Raw genomic sequence first — 15,645 nt, forward strand, 5'->3', positions numbered from 1 at the left:
CCTCACCTTGCCTTGCCCTACCTCACCTCACCTCACCTCACCTCACCTTGCCTTGCCCTACCTCACCTCACCTCACCTCACCTCGCCTTGCCCTACCTTACCCTGCTGTGTTGTGGATTTATTATTTAGTATTCATTTGGACTTTGTATATTTTGCCCCCTCGTGGGTAGTGTTTGTTTTGAGTTTCTGTTTTTTGGTTAGTGCTTTTCCCCATTGTGGTTTTTGTTTTATATTTAAATAAAGTTTTTGCTAACCCTTCACCTGTCTGCGCTTGGGTTCCGTTCACCGCCCCTGACAAGCAGCAGTGATAACAATATCGACTTGTATGTATTCGTCCATTAAATGCATCAATGATATTATGCACTTTAACGTTATCTCATGAGAAACTTGCATCATTACTGGTTACAGGTAACTTAAGATGGCAGGAGTGCAAACAGACAACAAGGAAATTTACATATACTGTATCTATAGAAAAGGACTGTTTAGTGTAGTGTTACAGAAGTTCCTCTGGCTAGCATCAGATGGGGAAGAGGTGATATGTTCTTTAACGGTTTACTGCTAACAAAATGGCCTCTGGAACCCCTGGAGAGATGATGATAAAACTTTGGAGAAGCACCAGGTATCAGGCTATTTGGAGCCTACTTCTCTGTGATCCAGGTGAACCCCAAGCGAGGTCTGCAAAACTCTGGTGAGGGGGACGTTTTTGGACATGACATGAGCCAACATTTGGCTATGCCAGACTCTACATTTGTGTTGTGTTTTAGTATAAAACTGAATTATTTAAAATACGGGTTGTTATTTTGGTAAACGCGTGTTTCTAAAAACATAAAAAGTGTGCCCCCTATGGAAATGAAATGCACCCCCCACCCCCCGTTCAGTATATTATGGCGATGGCTCTGGGTTGATTTGCAAATTGTGTATGACAAGCAATTGAACAGGTATACCTAATAAAGTGCCTGTTGAGTGTATCCCAGATAGCACGGGTGCATCTGCTGCAAAAAAACACATGTTTTACATACATTTTAAATCATGAACATCTTACAGACATCTTCTAATCTAGACATCTATATGACATCTGACAGCAGACGTCTCAGAGAGGTGTTGCAGATGAGCAAACAATAAAAAATTATTGTAGATACTGTTTAAAAATATTATATTATATTAGACTGTAAAGAGTGGATTCAGAATTGTTTACAGGTACAATTATTTACTCTTGGAGGTCTTCAGTGATTCTGATCTCAGTGACTGTTTTGCTCAGTATAAACACTGGAATACTGATGACTGTGTTCGTCTATAAAAAGAGAGGTACATTCATGTTTCTTTAATCATATTTAATATACAGTATGTAAATTCTGCATTGTTTATAGTGCTTATAGTTCAAAGTAATGAGGTGTCTTTGCATTTATTATTCCTGAAGTTAATTAATAATTTAATCATGTCAATGCTGTTTTCTCTTCAGAAATACAGAGTAAAATACAGAGTAAAGACCAGACAATACAGAATAAGAAAGAGTTAATACAAAATGAAAAACAGAGAATACAGAATGAAGACCAGAAACTATAGAGAGAGAACCAGAAAATACATGAGGGTAATTTTGTCTATTGGCTTTTTAAGTGATCGCTAAATTATTTTTTGGTCAACTGAATTTTTAATGTTTGTACTTGTTCTTTTGTATTTTCTTTTTTCTATTTTTTAATTAAGTCTTTACTTTAAACTTTCTTCAGAATACGATATATTGAGAGAGAAGAGGACTGTAGAAAGTGGTGAATTTGATTTAAATGTCTTTATTAAATTATGCATTATTAAACATTCCAGTGCGAATTCTTGATCTCATTATCAATCGTAAAGTGATAGTTCATCCAAAGATGAAAATTCTGTCATCATTTGCTCACCCTCGTGTCACTTCATACCTGCATAAATTACCTTGTACTGATGAACACAGAGAAAGATATTTGGAGAATTTTAGCAATTTTCAATTCTGTGACACCATTGACTGCCATATTAGGGACGTTTTTATGGTAGTTAAAGATGCCCCAGAACTGTTTGTGTTCCTAAATTCTTCAAAATATCTATATATATATGTCAAAGAACTGAAAATTGCTAACATTCTTACAAATATCTTTCTTTGTGTTTAACTGAACAAAGAAACAACCTGAGAGTGAGTAAATGATGACAGAATTTTCATTTTTGAGTGAACTGTCCCTTTAAAGTGTGAGTATGCCCCAAAATGAAAAATCTTTCATTATTTTCTCACTGTCAGGTTTGTTCCACCAGCATAAGACCTTCATTCATCTTTGAAACACAAATGGACTAATTGCACGTAGCTCGTGGCGTAGGCTCACTAGTTTGCAGTTAATATACATTTATTATGTAAGCAATACACATAGTTACACCAACTCGTTTTAAGTAATTCAAGGTTAAAGGAAAGTTCACCTCAAAATCAAAATGGTGTTATTTTTTACTCACCAACATGAAAAGGAAAGTTCAACATGTTTTAAGACCTCCCGGCTTCTTCGGAACACAAATAAATATATTTTAGGAACATCTGAGAGATTTCTAGGCCTCCTTATAGACATCATGGTTATAGTTGTTGTCAAGGTCCAGAAAAGTACTAAAGACGTCTATAAACGAAAGTCGCTCATAGTGGCTCAATTGAATTACTTTGAAGCGACGACAATACATTGTGCGAAAAACAAACCAAAAGAACGACTTAAATCGATATATTCTCCTCCGTCTTGTCAGTCTATGGTGCGCGGTCACGAGAGCATTTCCACGCATTCACATTCGGTTTTAGAATGTATCAATTAAAGTCGTTATTTTGGTTTGTGGGTGTGACTACATCGCTTCCACTTTTGGAATGGCTCCACGAATAATTAGCTAATAAACCTCACGGTATGAAGAGGATCAACTCGTGACATCGCAATTTGACTGAAATGTATGTTTTAGACATCACCCCCGCAGGCTTCTGGAAAACAAAGACAGAGTTATCCAGCGATCACAGCACCACGATGACAATGAACCATGGTTTTACAGCGGTAACCGTAGTTTAATGATTACACTTTTATTTGTTGTAAAAACATTCCGCCAAAAATATGGTTCTACATTTTTACTAATAAAACTATGATCTAATTTTCCCAATGGATGGTTCTTAAATCTTTACTTTCCGTTTAAACTTTTTAAAGAGGGTTTTCAGCGCTAACCTTACCCACTCTTGAGTCTCATGTGTACTGCTGGTCGCACACTGTAAAACGTTGCTGTAGTTTTGCTGCAGGTTTGCCAGTAATTTACTGTAGATTGAATCACTTCATACTACTTTCCTATTATATTGTTTTCAATTTGAGTTCAACTTTGCCCCAGTAATGCTTTTACTAATGCGATACTTAAAATCCTGGTAAAGCTAAGCTCTGTCTGTTAGGTCACACTAGATCTCTCTTTCTCATTCCCCTGATATTGTGCAAAGATGCTCAATTCTGTTATGTTAACACTTTTACTCGAACAGGAAATTACTTGTTCTCTTGAGATGTAGACCTATAACTACTAGTGATGACAATACAGAACCAACAAAACATTAAACAACAGTAATGAAAAATAAGAACGATGAAAATGAGAAAAGACTCAAAAATAAAAAGAAGATATGAATGAGTAAAAATGAGTAAATTCACAGATGGATAAGAAAATAACAGAACACAAATGTTTGTTTGTACTGTTGAGTCAGAATTTCAGTCATCTCTCAAGTAAATAATTGCTTTGTAAACAAATTTGAGAGTTCCTATAAAATATATATAATAAACTAATATTATTATTATTCTCATCATTATTGCAACATTTATCTGTAAAGCAGAATTCTTCATATTTTAACAGTGAATGTGACAGAGCTGAAGTCCACAAACAGGATCCTCACATAGGTCCCTGGTCTATCCAGATGTTTCAGGACAAAATGCAGCCTCATGTTAACTGCATCCTCAACTGACCTGTTTGCTCTGTAGGCAAACTACAGGGGTCCAGTAAGGGTTCTGTGATGTCCTTCAGATAAGGTTAGATATAAAATAACACTTTACTGTATGACAGCCCAGAACAAACCATTTAAATCAATGAAGAAAGGATAAACAGTAAAACAAAAATGAACAAAATAATGCTCTAAACAAATGGTAGGTAGACGCACTCGTAATCCCTTTTTTTTCCAGATCTCCAAGAGAAAAGGTAAGTATACACTCTTTTCTTTCCTTTCTTTAAATTAGGACTAAACCAAATTATCAAATCCACCCGAGCTGGATGGTTAATTGGGCTTGCTATTCAATAAGTGTATCTTTCTCTGTATTAACTCTTGTTTCTTTCACAGGGGCAATATCAGCATATCATACACAAGATAAACAACCATATCACAACATGAATCAGTATAACATCAACTAATACTCTTTTCAATATATGTTTCTCCATTCAAATTCAGTTTGTGTGGAATAAAGTTCAGTTCCTTTGTAGTATAGTTGAGTCACACACAAAAAAAAGTAATCCAACTCAATTGATGAAAAATAGGAAAACGGGATTTATCATCCAATCCAATTGAAACAATCTCTCCTACCACTCTGTCAGTGGGTTACCGAGCACCGCAACATGCCCGCCTGCCGACGGAGAGAGGAAGTGAAGTTCACAATCTGGTTTGACTCGCCATCTTTGTTCCTCTATTGTGCACGTCTTTCCCCACGTGCGCAACAATCACGGAAGAATTTCTCCAACATCAAACTTTTCTTTACTGTAACATAAAACCTGACCTGCACAACAGGTCATAAAACATCATATAACTCCTTTAATACATTCAATAACGTCATACAAAACCGTAAAGCACAACGTGACCAACACGTTATTCAAACAACTCAAAATAGTATAAGAGGAAATTACAAAATCAAATTTACACAATCAAATTTCATTACACACACTAAACACACATATTCCATTTATATAAACTGTTAAACAATGCATATTTACACAGCTCGCCATGTAATGGCGGACTTCAGCGATAAACAGCATATACAATTATCAAGTTAGACAACTCACCAAATAGATGTCATTCACTCAAAATACCACTGCGTTCCAAATTATTATGCAAATGATATCTTTCTCTGGTTTTCCTAATTTGTCGATGCAAATGACAGTCAGTATAATTTTCAAGTAATCAACAGTTAGGGTACATTTGGAATTTTATTGAACAAACCTCCCACTGACAACAGTATTTATTTAAAAAATGAAAAACTCAAAATGCACTGTTCCAAATTATTATGCACAACAGAGTTTGAAAACATTTCATAGGTTGTAAAAAACTGAAAATGGTCATTTGTTGAATTTGCAGCATTAGGAGGTCATATTTACTGAAATCAAAAGCTATTTCAATCAAAAACATCCTAACAGGGCAAGTTACATGTTAACATAGGACCCCTTCTTTGATATCACCTTCACAATTCTTGCATCCATTGAACTTGTGAGTTTTTGGATAGTTTCTGATTGAATTTCTTTGCAGGATGTCAGAATAGCCTCCCAGAGCTGCTGTTTTGATGCTAACTGCCTCAAAACATGACTCCGCCACCTCCTTGCTGACGTCGACAGCCTTATTGGGACATGGTGGCCATCCACCAACCATACCACTACTCCATCCATCTGGACCATCCAGGGTTGCACGGCACTCATCAGTAAACAAGACTGTTTGAAAATTAGTCTTCATGTATGTGTGGGCCCACTGCAACCGTTTCTGCTTGTGAGCATTGGTTAGGGGTGGCCGAATAGTAGGTTTATGCACAACTGCAAGCATCTGGAGGATCCTACACCTTGAGGTTTTCGGGACTCCCGAGGCACCAGCAGCTTCAAATACCTGTTTGCTGCTTTGCAATGGCATTTTTGCAGCTGCTCTCTTAATCCGATGAATTTGTCTGGAAGAAACCTTCCTCATTCTGCCTTTATCTGCACGAACCCTTCTGTGCTCTGAATCAGCCACAAATCTCTTCACAGTACGATGATCTCGCTTAAGTTTTCGTGAAATATCTAATGTTTTCATACCTTGTCCAAGACATTGCACTATTTGACGCTTTTCGGCAGCAGACAGATCCTTTTTCTTTCCCATATTGCTTGAAACCTGTGGCCTGCTTAATAATGTGGAACGTCCTTCTTAAGTAGTTTTCCTTTAATTGGGCTCACCTGGCAAACTACTTATCACAGGTGTCTGAGATTGATTTCAGTGATCCAAAGAGCACTGAGACACAATACCATCCATAAGTTTAATTGAACAATATAAAATTAAATGTTTACGACACTTAAATCCAATTTGCATAATAATTTGGAACGCAGTGTAAGGTCATTCGCGTAAGGATGCAGACAGGTAAGCATTAATCCCTATTAGAAGCTTTAAATCAACTTTTAACAAGTTCAACAATAATCACTCGGTTTTGAATGTCTCTCTCCGTTTCTGTGCTGAGCTGCGCGCTACTGCTGCACATGCACTGTGCACATGTGTTGTTTCTTTAAGGGGAAGCGTCACAGAATTATCAGTTAAATGAAATACATTTAACTTATTTATACAACATGAAATGTCATATTTATTATCTTTTGTCCATTGCAACTAATTTCAATGTTCCTACATGTGTATATTAAAATAAACCACATTTTTATGGTGGGTTACATCTTCCCCCCCTTACCTAATGCACGTCCCTCTGCATTGCCTTAGAAACTTACACGGTCTGGACTGTGCAAGGCTTTAGGTAACTAGGTTGTACTAAGGAATCTACAAGTACTTCACTCAGGCTTTGGAAAAGGGACTGGACTACTGTAACTAATGGATTCCCCAGTTCAGGGTAAGTTAGCCGTCTGGCTGCTCTCCTTTCTCTGGTAGATCTTCTGAAACAGCTTTCATTTTCAGGTTCAGTTTGGTCTATGACACATCTGCTTCCATTCCTTTCTGGATCAATTTGAGCAGGACCATAGACGGCGTTCAATCCTGTTTCACGTATGTTAGATCTTTGTCCAACTGGTAGACCATCTTCTGTAGGAATGGGTAGATTCTTCTCCTCAGGATCAGGTAAGTTAATTTCTCTAGAATCAGGTAAGCACATTTCTTTGGGATCAGTTAAGTTGATTTCTTCAGGATCAGGTAAACTTGCAGTATAGGCCTCTTCTAGAACATCTGGCGGAAATGCCTTCGCTGCGTCTGAAAGAATCTGCTTATCAGCGGTTGACTGGTTGGAATAGTCTGGTTCTATTCTCTTTGGTAAACACTTCACAGTGGCTGGGGTATCATCTGTATACAATGTTTCCACTCTTAGGTTTCTGGAAGTACCCCTACGTTCCTCGAGGTCAGATTGAGAGTCGTATCCATCGGTTTCTCCAGGCAGGTCGATGCTGGGGTGTCGTCGAGTCCTTGGCCGCCTTGCTACTTCCGTGGTATGAGTTTCGTTTTCTATTGGAACCGAAGGAAGGAACCCACATGGCAGCAGCAGGTCACGATGAAGGGTTCTTTGTGGCCCTTCTCCAGTCTCAGGCCTCACTACGTATACCGGAATACCTTCATGCTGTTTCAGGATGACATATACATTCGACTCTCACCGGTCAGCTAACTTGTGTTTTCCTCGGAGACGGACGCTCCTGACTAAGACACAATCGCCTTCCTTTAAGTTGGAGTTCATCACATGTCTATCAAACCGTGCTTTGTTGCGATCTGCCACTTTCTTTGCACTCTCTGTCGCAGCCCTGTAGCTGTCTTGAAGCTGAGATCTTACGGATTACAGACATACTGTGAATGTGACCCAGGCTGGTGGTTGACAGGTAAGCCAAAGGCTAGGTCGATGGGCAGTCCGAACATGAATTCATACGGACTAAATCCAATCACTTCATCTTTAGTACAATTGTAAGCATGTACTAACGGTTTGACATAATCCCGCCATTGACTCTTCTTCTGATTCTCGAGGGTTCCAAGCATGTTCAATAAGGTCCGGTTGAAACGTTCAACAGGGTTCCCCCTTGGATGATATGGTGTGGTTCTTACTTTCTGTGTACCAATGAGTTCACACAACTCTTTTATGATCCTGGACTCAAAGTCTGGCCCTTGGTCGCTTTGGAGCTTCTCAGGGATGCCATAATGAACAAGGAAGTGGTCCCACAAGTACTTAGCTACTGTTCGGGCCTTTTGGTTTGGAGTGGGGACAGCCACGACATATTTAGTGAAATGGTCGGTAATTACCAGAATGTCCTTAATATTGTTTGAACCGGGCTCCACTGAGAGGAAATCCATGCACACGAGTTCAAGAGGCCTTGTAACTGTGATATTGGTAAGTGGTGCTGCCCTTTCAGGTAAGGTTTTGCGACGTACACAGCGGTTGCAGGTCCTCTGGTGTGGGAGTGTGCATAAGTGAAGCAACGTTTGTTCTTGGGACATTTTGCTTGAGTTTCAGTTCCCGTTCACCCCTCAACCGGAACTAAGCCAAGTTTAAATGATCAGGTTTCGAAGCACTGTTCTCAATATCCCATGATAGCTGTTTCTCCCTCAACTGCCTTCCCTTCGAGGCTACTAGAGAGGGGTTCAGCTCACTTTCACACTGGGGCTTGATGTGCCCGTCTTCCCCACACCTGAAACAATACCATGGCTTTGGTCTATTGCTTTTGTTATTTGTGTCTCGGCTGCCTAATTGTGTCTTTTGGTTGTCTTTCTGTGTAATCCGTGCTAGTTGGGATTGTAATTCAACTATCTGTCTTTTTAGGTCTTGAATCTCACTCTTAGAATTCGAAGTAGACTGTGATGAGGTACACTCCTCTTCATACAGGGGGTAAACGCCTTGGTAACGGGACAACACTTTCTGCTTCGAAGCACTGAAGTGCTGCTTCATACGAGACGCTTTGGAGACTCTCTTGTCCTCTGCTGTGCGAAGTAGCAGTAGAAGTTCTGAGAAGGTAGGTGGGTTTTGTTTCTTCTGCTCTAACTGCAATTCTGATATTAGCATGTTGTCCCAACAGCCTCTAACAAACTGTCTCAGAAGTTGTCGGTCAAGGTCGCTTGCAGACACACCTCCCCTCCTGAATGCGGCGTTCAGCATAACTTGGAGCCTCTGAAGATACGCGGAACGCTTCTCCCCATTGTCTTGCATTGTATTAAGATACCTTGCAAAGGAGTGATCTTCGACATTTCCGAAAACAGAATCTAAGATGTCCAGATAGATGGCTGGAGGAGATCCAGGTGTCAGGTGTTTCACTACATCAACGGCAGGTGATAGTAGGCTTTCAGTAACTTATTTATACAACATGAAATGTCATATTTATTATCTTTTGTCCATTGCAACTAATTTCAATGTTCCTACATGTGTATATTAAAATAAACCACATTTTTATGGTGGGTTACACATCCTCTTCACTGATCTGAAGTGCAGGAGGTGGGGTGACTGAAGGTGATAGGTTTTGTGTAGAGAGAATGTCAGAGTTGGTGTGAGGTCTAAAGTTAGCATTTTCAAATCTGCAGTAAAAGTCATTCAGATCATTGACCAGGTGTTGATTGCCTGCAAAATTGGGGGATGGTGGCTTGTAGTTGGTGATGTCTTTAAGGCCTTTCCACACAGACACAGGGTCGTTGGCTGAAAACCGGTTTTCCAACTTTTTAGAGTAGTTTCTCTTAGCCACTCTGATCTCCTTTGTCAACGTGTTCCTAGCCTGCTTGTACAAGACTTTGTCCCCTTTTCTGTAGGCATCCTCCTTGGCTTGGCGAATCTGTCTGAGTTTTGCTGAGAACCATGGTTTATCATTGTTGTATTTTAAGGAAGTCCTGGTAGGAATGCACAAATCCTCACAGAAACTGATGTATGATGTTACAGTCTCTGTGAGCTCATCCAGATCGCTGGTAGCAGCTTCAAAAACACTCCAATCGGTGCACTCGAAACAGGCTTGTAAGGCCCGCTCTGTTTCGTTGGTCCATCTTTTAACAGTCCTTACCATAGGTTTGGCAGCTTTTAGTTTCTGCCTGTAGGCTGGGATAAGGTGAACCAGGCAGTGATCAGACAGTCCTAAAGCTGCTCTAGGGACAGAGCGATATGCATTCTTTATTGTGGTGTAGCAATGGTCCAAAATATTTTTGTCTCTGGTAGGGCATGTGATGTGTTGTCTGTATTTTGGCAGCTCGAGTGTAAGTTTTGCCTGATTAAAGTCGCCAAGAATAATAATAACAGAGTCCGGATGTTGTTGCTCAGTGTCCGTGATGTGATCGGCGAGCTGTTGTAACGCCACGCTCACGTGCGCTTGCGGTGGAATGTAAAGACACACGAGAATGAACGAGGAAAACTCTCGCGGCGAGTAAAAGGGCTTACAGTTAATGAAGAGTGCTTCTAGGTCGAGACAGCACATCTTCTTCATCATTGTTGTATCTGTACACCACTTTTCATTGATGTAGAAACATAGCCCACCACCGCGCGATTTCCCTGTTAAGTCTGCGTCGCGGTCCACTCTGAACAGCTGGTAGCCGGGCAGATGTAGCGCGCTGTCCGGGATGAAGTCATTTAGCCACGTTTCCACGAAACACAAAACAGCAGAGTTTGAAAAATCCTTATTTGTCCGGTAGAGTAGAAGAAGTTCGTCCATTTTGTTTGGCAGAGAGCGCAGATTAACCAGACGTATACTAGGCAGCGCAGTTTTAAAGCCGCGCTTTCTGAGCCTGATTAGCGCGCCGGCTCGCTTCCCATGCTTGCGCGTCCTGGAGCGCTTTGTTAGCGCCACTGCGCCTACGATGTTAAGTAAAACGTCCGAATAATCAAAAACCGGTAAAAGATCAGATGGTGTGCACTGCCGAATGTTCAGCAGTTCATCTCTTGTGAAACTGATTGTATGGGGAAAAAATAAAACAGGACAAACTAACAAAAACACTAAAACAACTGGAGAGCTCCACACCGAGGCAGCCATCTGCGCCGCCATCTTGGAATCTAGGAAATATTTATCTAGGGAATCTATTTTCTGTTCCAACACGAAAGTGCCTCTGTGTATAAGGCTAGGTTCAGAAATAAATGAAAAACAAAACTATTAGGGAAATGTTGCCAGAAAGGTCGGAGCAAGCTGTTTTCAATTTACACGGCCCAATCAATGTATTTTAGTCTGCAACTAGGCTTATGCTTTGTCTGTGAAATGTGTGAAAGGGGAATATTGAACGATGCTTAGTTCAAAGATCAACAATGGAGAGCTTGTTTTTTGGGATGGAAACCCAGGACCTCATACATGCAAAGATGAAGACAGTGGCTTTTTATACTCACGGTAGAGCAAAGGCTTAGGGAAGCATTGCTCATTACGTCAGGGCAAGGCGTTTTCGGCAAGAGAGCCTCGACAATCCATTTCAGTCGCAAACCTTACCTTGTGAAACCGGGCCCCAGGGAAGTATTGCAAGACAATTAATTTCAGCAATGCAGCTGCTTAACCGTCAGACAATAAACAACTTGAAGATGCTGGGGATTGAACCCTGGACCTTATACATGCAAAGCATGCGCTCCACCACTGAGCTACACCCCCACGTGCTTTACTTTGACCGAGTGTATTTGACATGGTTTTTATGCTTACTGTAGATTTATTGTACAATGAGGTCCCTTTGCTTCTTGTGCTTGAGCAGCGCTTCTTACTGCAGTCCCCTGATATATTTGGCTTGACGTAGGCTTGTGGCTAACTGGGCCTGGTGGCTTGTTGTTCTAGGGGTATGATTCTCGCTTTGGGTGTGAGAGGTCCTGGGTTCAAATCCCGGACGAGCCCTGCTATCAAGGCAGTAGTTGTTCTTGGTCTCCAGTGTCTGTTCCTGTGGGCGTTTTCTGTCAGGATTGGTTGTATCTGCAAGACATTACTTAGACTCGTTGTGATGTTCCAGAAATTGCGTCACATTTCTCTACTTTGTGCACCGTGCAATCCACATGGGATCCTCTTTCAGTACCAAAAACAATGTGTTTTTTCAAACTCTCAGTTCAGCCCAGTTGTCTTTGACGTGTGTTTAAAACTGCAGTTTTGCCTTGAGATTGTGGCTCGTTGGTCTAGGGGTATGATTCTCGCTTAGGGTGCGAGAGGTCCCGTGTTCAAATCCTGGATGAGCCCTGCTATCAAGGAAAAGTAGTTCATGGTCGCCAGTGCTTGTTCCTCCTGGGGCTTTCTGGCAGTATTGGTTGTATCTGCCGAACATTACATCCACTCATTGTGACGAAAGTGCGTCACATTCCTGATAGCAATAGACTTCGGGGCGGATCCGCCTTCAAGTCGCCTGGTCCGCTGTACTCTCAGATTCAATTCGGCCACACGCACAGAATATGCCCCGCCTCCGCACAACGCACTGTCAACTCGCGGACTCGCAACTGACGCTGGGCGAATTCTCTGACCGAACGCAGTGAGCTTCATCTCCGTGTACTTGGCTTTGATGTGTTTTTGTACATTCACGGTACACCAAAGGACAAGGCAAACATTGCACGTTATGTCAGGGTTTCATGCCATGACTGTGTTCATTTAGAGAGCCTAACCAATTCATTTGAGTCTGGAACTATGCTTTAGCCTTGTGTTGTCAATCCAGCCAATAGGGAAGTATTGTATCATACGTTATATGCACTAAAGTCTCGGGACACCCCCTACTGACGAACGTATTTAACCTCTTTAGTCATTTCTGTGAGTACAAATCCTAACGCTGCAGCATAAAAAGACATTCTTGGGAACTGTGTGCTTATAATTTTATTGCAACCGTTTGGGCAGCGCTATTTTCTGTTCTAACGCGAAAGTGCCTCTGTGTATAAGGCTAGGTTCAGAAAGAAATGAAAGACAAAAGTATAAGGGAAATGTTGCCAGATAGGTCGGAGCAAACGGTTTTCAAATAAGACGGCCAAATCAATGTATTTTAGTCTGCAACTAGGCTTAAGGTTTGTCTGTGAAATGTGTGAAAGGGGAATATTCAGTCTTGTATAAAGTACTTGAAAGCAATACTTGAGTAAAAGTACAAGTATCTTACCAAAAAATGACTTTGGTAGAAGTTAAAGTCACCCTTTAAAATATTACTTGAGTAAAAGTCTTAAAGTNACCTGACATTTAGTATACTTAAGTATCAAAAGTAATTGTCTGATATAAAATGTACTTAAGTACTAAAAGTAAAAGTAAAAGTAAAGGTATTTTAAAAAAAGTGAACGGTTAGAATTTTGAGGTAATTAAATCAAAGCAAATCTCAAGTTCAACAAAATGCACGGTGCTTTTGAAGATGTGAGTAATCCTGAAGGCTCCTCTGTAACCTGCCATTAATTAGCCTAATGTGGTCTAAAAAAATCCCTCCACCGGTGTAACACTAATTTACCTAGGAAATATTCGGCCGCCACTTAGGCTATACCAGAAACCGTTATTAACCATTTCAGTATTATGTGTTGAATTAATTCGGAGGGAAAATCATTGGTGTTGTTAAATATCTGCACATTGGCTAATCAGAAAAGTTAACTAGCACACGTTAGCCTGGCCATCACGTTAGCCAGATATCTGAACAGGCTTATGATAACTAATTCATGTTAAATAACGTGAATTGAATGAAAATTAATTTAACCTACCTCGATGTGCTTCTTCAGGTTGGACGGGGAGTTTTTTAATGCCAATATTTCAGTGACTCTCGGTAGGCATACCGGGTTTCCATCCAAAGTTGCGAATTTAGCTTATGCGCAAAATTGGAAAATCGCATAAAACATTTGCCGTTTCCATCCAACTAGTCAACCTAATAAACTGGCACTAAATATCAGTAAGAGAAGCCACTGAATATAATAGTTTTGATATACTTGCGCATGCAGACGATTAGGAAACTCAATAAATGGGGTGCTTTTGTGGATGCCTGCTGTTCGGGAAACACAGTCGTGACAGTTCTAAGAGGCAATTACAAAAATACTTGACGACTTTGCTCATGCGTTTAAGAATGACCATCACAACATTTCTGATGCTGTGTAACAAGATCATTACTCTGGTTAGTCAGGTTACGCAGTCTCATAGTGCAGTTACATGACTTTTTGGAGGAATTTATTCAGCAAATGCGTTTCCATCTCCCATTATTCGCATTAAACCTTTTTCGCAAAAATGAAAAACCACCTCAAGCGAGCGTAAAAACCTTTTTGCGAATTAAGGGTTTTTAATTAGAAATTTAGCGTTTCCATCACTCGTTTCTGATGCGAAACTTCAAAATGCGAATAAAACCAGAGTAATGGAAACCCACATTTAATCCGGTAGGAAGAATTTTTCACTCCAATGTACGAAAATATTTCTTGCAAATACGGCAACGGGTGTGTAACGTTATCTTCGTCACCACCACGGAGTTCACCAAGTTCATCACTGTAGTCGAGATGCTCGTCATCTGCTACCAGAGTGGTAACGTTAGCAGAGCCTGCAGCAGGTGCTTCCATGATGGCATCAATAATGTGACATGCCCGGACAAGCAGGACTTCTTCTTCTTCGTGCTTGGCGGTTGACATGACAACAAACAGGCATTACGTCACCAACTCAAATTTCTTCAGAAAATTCTTTAATTTGTAGTAACGAGTAACGAAGATGGTTAGGAGAAATGTATCGGAGTAAAAGTACACATATTATTTAGGAAATGTAGTGGAGTAAAAGTGAAAGTTGTCAGAAATATAAATAACGAAGTAAAGTACAGATATGTGAGAATTCTACTTAAGTACAGTAACGAAGTATTTGTACTTCGTTACATTACAACACTGGGAATATTGAACTATGCTTAGTTCAAAGATCAACAATGGAGTGCTTGTTTTTTTTTTTTAAAGCAACGTCTTGGAGATCCTGGGTTTGAACCCACGACCTCATACATGCAAAGATGAAGACAGTGGCTTTTTATACTCACGGTAGAGCAAAGGCTTAGGGAAGCATTGCTCGTTATGTCAGGGCAAGGCGTTTTCGGCAAAAGAGCCTAGACAATCCATTTCAGTCGCAAACCTTACCTTGTGAAACCGGGCCCCAGGTAAGTATTGCAAGACAATTAATTTCAGCAATGCTGCTGCTTAACCTTCAGACAAGAAACATCTTGGAGATGCTGGGTATTGAACCCAGGACCTCATACATGCAAAGCATGCGCTCTACCACTGAGCTACATCCCCACACGGCCAGTGATTGCGTTTGTATATACTAATGGAAAACCTGGTGATTCGGCAGCTGTGGCTAATTAGGTCAGAGCTAGCGGTTTTTATTTAACACAGCCCAATCAGTGTATATTTGTCTGCAACTGGGCTTAAGCTTTGTCTTTGAAATGCATCAGAGGGATATATTGAACGATGTTGTAAAATCGAAAATGCAGCTGCTTGTATTTTTAAACAAGCAACATCTTGGAAATTGAACCCTGGATCTCAAACATGCAATGCATGCTCTCTACCGCTGAGTTACACCCCCACGTGCTTGACTTTGACCGAGTGTATTTGACATGGTTTTTATGCTCACTGTAGATTTATTGTACAATGAGGTCCCTTAGCTTCTTGTGCGTGAGCGGCGCTTCTTACTGCAGTCCCCTGCTATATTTGGCTCGACGTAGGCTTGTGGCTAGCAGGGCCTGGTGGCACGTTGGTCTAGGGTTATGATTCTCGCTTCGGGTGCGAGGGCTCTCGGGTTCAAATCCCGGACGAGCCCTGCTATCCAGCAGTAGTTGTTCTT

General features: G+C 40.7%; 1 non-coding gene across 1 annotated transcript; it reads right to left on the reverse strand.

Annotated features, from left to right (window-relative positions):
* Positions 1–15,026: 15,026 nt before the first annotated feature.
* On the reverse strand, positions 15,027–15,098 carry trnaa-ugc (transfer RNA alanine (anticodon UGC)). Its single transcript has one exon. It is a non-coding gene; the product is annotated as a tRNA-Ala (tRNA).
* Positions 15,099–15,645: the final 547 nt, after the last annotated feature.

Source organism: Triplophysa rosa, linkage group LG7, assembly GCF_024868665.1.
Source record: "Triplophysa rosa linkage group LG7, Trosa_1v2, whole genome shotgun sequence".
Lineage (NCBI taxonomy): Eukaryota > Metazoa > Chordata > Actinopteri > Cypriniformes > Nemacheilidae > Triplophysa > Triplophysa rosa.